This window comes from Cyprinus carpio, unplaced genomic scaffold (assembly GCF_018340385.1).
Source record: "Cyprinus carpio isolate SPL01 unplaced genomic scaffold, ASM1834038v1 S000006694, whole genome shotgun sequence".
Lineage (NCBI taxonomy): Eukaryota > Metazoa > Chordata > Actinopteri > Cypriniformes > Cyprinidae > Cyprinus > Cyprinus carpio.
The window spans coordinates 1,187,040-1,194,220 of NW_024879306.1; the positions used below are offsets into that span (position 1 = coordinate 1,187,040).

The 7,181-nt window shown below is 39.4% G+C and overlaps 1 pseudogene; it reads left to right on the forward strand.

Moving 5' to 3' along the window:
- The first annotated feature begins 2,302 nt into the window (after window positions 1-2,302).
- LOC122144475 lies at window positions 2,303-4,166 on the forward strand (annotated as a pseudogene).
- Window positions 4,167-7,181: the final 3,015 nt, after the last annotated feature.

Genomic DNA, 7,181 nt, shown 5'->3' on the forward strand with positions numbered 1-7,181 from the left:
TCCGTCTTGCAGGGCGACTTGAGTTGATCTGCCTGCTGCTGTGAGGCGTTGTCGTCTGTCGGTCAAACACAAAGAAGCGCGCTTCAAGATACGGGAGCAGATATACCACAATCAAGAAAACATGCTTTCACGACTACGCGGTGCAGCAAAGAACAGAAGTGAAAATCGGGAAAATGTCAACCCTAAACCAGGCTCCAGGACTGTGCTGGGCGCCCTGGAGAACAATCAGCGCAGACAGCCCGTCCTGCGCGGCGCTAAACAGGGTCAGAGCACGCATGCCACACGGATATCAAATATGCTTCTATTACTGAATGATTTCATTGTAGCACGTACGAGTATTTAGTTTAATAATCGGTGTGTTTTGCTTTTAACAATTGCTAACTTAATAATGTTGATTTTAGATGAACTGAACGTTGCTGTAGTGAACTGGTCAAAGTGCTCGCAGGGCCCGTTGTCCCTTTTGAATCATGAATAATATAAATCTAAATCTCGTTCCCTTTTGGGGTCAAACTGCATTTAACGTTATGGCGCCACAGGTCAATGAATGAAATGCAGTGTTAAATGCCCCGCACTCATTCCCTCGCAATGCGGAGACCGCCATTTTACAAACCATTCACTGCTACCATGGTAAACCGGGTGGGTTGGTTAAAATGGTAGTTCACCAAAAACAAGTTGATGATCTGAGGACCACGATAGACCAAAAACACCAAAAAGATCTGTGACCTGAGGCTGCCATTCATATGTTTCCATATGAGAATTCCATGAAGTTTTTGTTACACTTCCATTTCTGGCCAGCTGTCCTTTTATTACTGCAACAGGTGCATATCTACTGTTTTGTTTTTTTTTTTTTGTTTTTTTTGTTTTTTGTGTTTTGTGCAAAGTGTAATTAAAGCTTAACACGTTTTTGTTTTTCAAAATCTGGGTACAGTTTTTTTATGGAGTGGGGTTGTGAATTTACACCAATTTTAATTCAGCCAAGATTCACCACACCATGAAGATTTGGATTAAAAAACGGGCTAGTTTTTAACATGCTTGCTCACACCAAAAGTGAGTTGTTGTTTTTTAAATATAGAATGTTTAACCTATATTTCAAACTATTTTTTTTTTTTTTTTTTTTTTTTTTTTTTTTTTTTTTTTAACATTACTACACCCCAAAATGGAAAATTGTCCATTAATTACTTACCCCATGTCGTTCCAAACCCATAAAAGCTTCAGTAATCTTCCGAACACAATTTAAGATATTTTGGATGAAAACTGGGAGGCTTGTGGCTGTCCCATAGACTGCCAAGTAAATAACACTGTCAAGGTCCAGGAAAGTATGAAAGACGTCGTCAGAATAGTCCACCTGCCATCAGTGATTCAATCTGAATTTTATGATGGATGAGAATACTTTCTGTATGCGAGAGAAACAAAAATAACAACTTTATTCAACAGTTTGTCTCCGCTTCACCGTAGTGCCATTTTGGAGAATATCCATAACAGCACATCAGTGCAACAAGACACGAGCATAAGCTGCTTGCGTCCAGTGGATATTCTCCAAAGTGGTGATGTGGAGAGAGACAGAGGAGACTAATTGTTGAATAAAGTTATTTTTGTTTTCTTCACTTACAAAAAGTGTTCTCATCGCTTTGTAAAATTCAGATTGATCCACTGATGGCAGATGGAGTATTCTGACGATGTCTTTCATACTTTTCTGGACCTTGACAGTGTAAGTTACTTGGCAGTCAATGGGACAGTCACAAGCCTCCCGGTTTTCATCCAAAATATCTTAAATTGTGTTCTGAAGACAAATTAAGCTTTTACAGGTTTGGAATGACAGGGGGGTAAGTGATGAGACCATTATCATTTTGAGGGGGTGAAGTAGTATCCCCTATCTAAGAGCAAAACATGTTTATTAAAAAGCAGACTTGTGTGCTTTCCTAAAGCTCAAAACAGTTTCTCATGACACAGCAAGACTGTGGGTTAAATTCCCAGTGAAATAAACATGTATGGACTGAACTTGCTCTTTCAGTGAAGTTTCTTCAGACAACGCATGTGAAGTGAAAGCATAAAATGTGATTACTTTCTGAGTATAGTTGAGAAACTAAAAACTAAAATGAATTTTATTTCAGGTCTGTGCTGCTGCCTTTAATAAGTGGTCGAACTGACTCTGACATCAGAATTGTATTATAAATTTTATGCATATTCCACATCAAAGAGGGTGTTAGAGAGATACTTTGACATGTTTTTGTGACCTTAAATTAGTCCATTTCAATAAAAAAATACACCACACACAACCAGTATTTCCAACCACTCAGTTGAAATGGGTCTAATTGACCTGCTACATAATGAAGCTACTGCGACCTTGCGAAGGGCTTTGTAAGTACCTTATGTACTGTATAGGATGTGTTTTCCCCCCAGCCACTCTAATCCAGTTTTTTTTGTTGTTTTTTTTTTTTTTTTTTTTCAGGTCTCTGGGCCCCAAATAATCGCATGCAAGTCCCTGAAGAACATGGCAGATTTTTGGAGAGAAAGCCCTCCACCAGGCCACCTGCTTTTTCAGATCCATGTGGATAGCCTGACGGTGCATGCTCTAAGAAAACATGTACCCAAAGAGCAACCATGGATTGCTCTCCCCTCTCACACTAAATCCCACCGTGACCCGCCTAAGGCAGCCACTCGCCACTATCGTCTCTTCCAGTGGATAGGGCCAGTTTTGGTAAGAAAAACGACTTAAGTGTTAAATGGGCAATGCCCATACTGTCTTCTGTTGCACTTTATAGAAAACCTGAAATACAACCTTGTACAACTTTTTTTAATATATAGTTTTCTCCTATGGATAGTCAATAAGTTGATAGTGAGAGATGAGGCCCACAAATGTCAATGAAGTCTCCGAGATTATGCAGCAGAAATACACGCAACACTTGCGGAAATGGAGGTGAGGATGTTTAAACGTGTTAAGTTCTCCATTTTAAACTCCTCTTTTAATGATGCGTGTTCTCCCTACTTCATGACTACTTATTTAATCATGTAGGTCAGTCAAAACCAAAAGTCTGGTTACATGAAGAAACAGCCCGACATCACAAACAGCATGCGAGCCATTCTGGTGGGACTGGTTGGTGGAGGTGGAGAGGAGTACAAGCTCCAGAATGAGACCCTGTAACCTGGCTGTGAACTACATCGATCGCTTTTTTGCTTCCATGTCTGTCCTGAGAGGAAAACTACAGCTGGTGGGCACAGCTGCTATGCTTCTGGCTTCGTAAGTATCTTTGCATTAGAGCCCTCAGGCTGCACTTGTTCTCCATGCTCACACTTCTCTGCTTGACTGTAGGAAGTTTGAGGAGATCTACCCCCCGGAGGTAGCAGAATTTGTTTACATCACTGACGACACCTACACAAAAAAACAAGTGTTGAGAATGGAGCATCTGGTGCTGACGGTTCTCTCGTTTGATCTTGCTGCTCCAACAATCAATCAGTTCCTCACCCAGTATTTCTTGCACCAGCCTGTGAGCAGCAAAGTAAGAGAGCTTATCACGATGTGATCAATGTTTCCTGCAGTTCAGAGTTGCATTGTGTGTTTTTACTTTTATTAAATTTAAACCTTTTTTTAAAATTTTTTTTTTTTTTCTTTAGTTTTTTTGTTGGGTTGAGCCTGATAGAGGACCCCTTCCCCTGAAATACCTCCCATCTCACTGCTGCTGCAGCTTTCATTCTGGCCAACCATACAATTGCAGGTGGATCATGGGTAAGTTTGCACGATCAGCTTGTGCAAAAACTAGGATACTGGCCGTTATGTGTACATTATGCTGTCTTAATTAGAATGGCCAAGGGATGATCAGTGTTTTCAGCATCAAATTGGTGTTTTATAGGGTTCACTTGGATATTTCGCTTTTTCCTCATAACTCTGTCTCTTGCAGTCAAAGGAATGTGTTGAGATGACTGGGCTACACTCTGGAGGATCTTATGTGCCGTGCATTCAGGATCTACATCAGACCCTACCTCGGTGCTGCTCAGCACACACAGCAGGCGTTGGTAGTGGAGAAGTACCAAGGGCTCAAAGTAAGTTCAACTTGCTCTCCATGCTAAATAGCTTGGTTAGCAAATGGCTAACTTTTTTTCCCCCCCTTCACTCCAGGTACCATGAAGTCTCTCTCATTGAGCCCTCCAGGAAGCTGGTGCTGAACTAACCAGGCCCATCAACATTGTGTTCAGTGGTTTCCAGACCTCCAGGGAATTTGTGCCCACCTCTTCTGATGGCTTTATTTCCTCATACTCCAATAACTGAAGCCATAGCCTCAATTTGGGGGAAATGGTGAGATCCTATTGTGATTTTTTTTTTTTTTTTTTTTTTTTTTTTTTTTCAGTCCTTAAGGATTGAGATTTTATTTTTATGCTTGATGCATCCAGATATTTTGTACGATTAGGTAATCAAGCAATTGTTTTAATATTCAGTGTCTGTATTCTATTTTTTTATGAAAGTCTCCAGCAATGCACTTGTTAGTCCCTGTTTTTTTTACACTGTTTAAGTGGCCCTCCCTTTACACATCTTAATAAAAGTAGCTGCGGGCCTTTTAATGTAACTTTGTTCATGTCATATTTCTAGTTGTTTGTGAGGTGGGAGGAGATAAACTGGTGTCTGATGGTCTGGCATATGTCCTAAGATGGACATTAAATTGAATTGCTCATGCTTCTTTATGGAAATGAGGCGCTTGATCATTGCTTCTTTGGTCTACTTTGGTTCGTGGTAAAAATGGTCCTCCATGCAGTCCACTTTAAATGCTAGCTGGATTTGAACTAGCTGTTGAAATAGGTACTAAATGGGTAATTTTTGTATCTGTCATGGTTCAAATTAAAGCATGGCTTTAAACTGTTCGCGTAACTGGTGCATTAAAACACATGGTTTCCTCTTTTATCTCTGGCACATTGTTTACGGTTGTAAGGTACGGTGCTGACGGTGGGGCAAACGCACATCTGAGTATTCTTATTGTTCTCCTGTTGCCAGCTTTTCCTCTTGTGAAATAGCATATGTATGTGCTTAAAAGAATTGTGTTGCCCGGACAAAGGGCCATGCGCAATGATGTAGTTTTAATGGATCTAAATTAAAGCATATTAAGTAAGATTTCACTTTCACGTACTACATTTAAATTAAAAACTTAAGCAAATTAAGTGGCATCCCTCCAACTCGTTCCGTTAGCGCATGTTTATGCACTAATGACCAGGTCAAAACTGTTACGATATAAGGGGACACAAAACTGTATCCGCAACCAAAACAACAAATGTCTCAATAGTCAAATTTCATCAAGGCATTTCAAGCGGTTCTATAAATGTCTGTGGACCTGTTCAAGTGGACGGATTCAGTTTATCTCCAGAGGAAATGCTCTCTAGCTCTATAACATTTTCATGCGTTGGTATATCACTGCTTTAATTAACTATAATCTTAATGTTGAAATTAAGCAAAATAATTATAGTGGCACAGTAACATCAACTATATTGCCATAAAATTACGATTTGTGGTATGGTAAGAAAAAAAACTCATGTAGCAATCATTGATTCGTAGGTCTTGGTGTATTAAATTATTTTTAGTGCAACACATACTCGGTTCTATAATTGTCATTAAAACTGTTTAGAGCTTTAAAATCTAACACATTAAACCCATAAGCTGGTAGTTAAATCTAACAACATTTCTATTAGATGTCATCTAACATTAGACTATAGTTCTAAACCGAGGACCATAAATATAATAGTATACAACATGCCTTAAACAAGCAAATAATTGACATTCTCAAATGCAGTTACACAACTTGCCTGAACTAAATCACATAGAATGCAAGAACAGCTGAGTATAGGGCTCTATGTAATAGACGAGAAATCTCAGAATATTTGGAACAAAACCAAATCATCAAGTTCACAATGTAAAAAAGTCATGGTATCATAAGTTATATATGACAACTTACTGAACTCATTGCAGATCATTGGCAATATTGGGAAAAGGTAGAGATTTAAAGGGTTAATCGCAGAGTAGCAACAATAACAAAAAGTTGTAGCAGAACTAAAAAAAATGGAATCACAAACAATAAAGACAGGACAAGCCTAATGACAGCTGAAATTTGAGTGATTTTTATCAGGAGTGGTATGATTTCATTAGAAAAGACAAAGCTAGTAAGAAGCTATATCTATTTTACACTAGCAGTTAAGATTAAAAAATCGAAAGGGCTCCTCTCTGACCCCTCTGAAAATCAATATGAATATAAGTAGCTTCTAATGAAACTAAAAAATGTTGGTAAACCCTAACAGAAAACAACTGTCACACAGAGATGACATCTTCTTGGTGTTTTGTTTTTGGATGTAGTATGTCAGATTGATAGGCTCTCCAAACATACGCGTACGCAGTCCATCAAGTGAGAAGAGGACATCCATCTCTGAGTGATTCAGAGCTGGCCATCCTGTTTGAAAGTCACTCTTGAAAATCTGCTCCCATTCTGGGAAACTGTAGTGTAGTAGTCTTGTGTCTGTTCGATAGACGACGGTGGGGAGAAAGGCGGACTAAGAAAGGCAATGCCTGTTGAGGCACATCCTCCTGATCGAATGCCCGGGACAGCCTAAGGCTTATCATCACAAAATGCTCCAGAAAAAGTCTCTCAGCTCTCGTGGACAGAGTCCTGACAGGACTAAACAACACAAAAAATAAAAGTAAAGCAGACTGTGCAAGACACTGAGTCTGGGCTGGTCACAAACACACCCACACACACATCACATATGCAGAATTGTAGTCTACATTAACAAATGCTAGAGCGTAGCTAAACTGGCTTCTGAATTATTCATTTGTCTATGGAAAAATGAAAACAACATGCAGAGGGCATCGCGTCATATTCGGGGATAAAGTACTGCACTGTGCTAAGTCTAACACATGCTCACAGTGTGATTCATCAGACCGAGATTCTGACCAGCACCAGATGGTGGGTTGAGGCTGAGTGACGGTATAGCCGCAGGAGTGGAGAAACCTTTGTAGTGAATGATTATGCCTAGAAGCAAGCGGCCTGACCAACTGTGAAATCACAAAATCTAACATCTTGATATTACAAGAAAACATGGCATGGATTATAATCATGTTTTATACCAGCAAAACAAAACTTACCTACTTGTTTAAATATCTATAAAGTCCTACTGTCTCATATTCATACATACATTCTAAGGCTAAATTA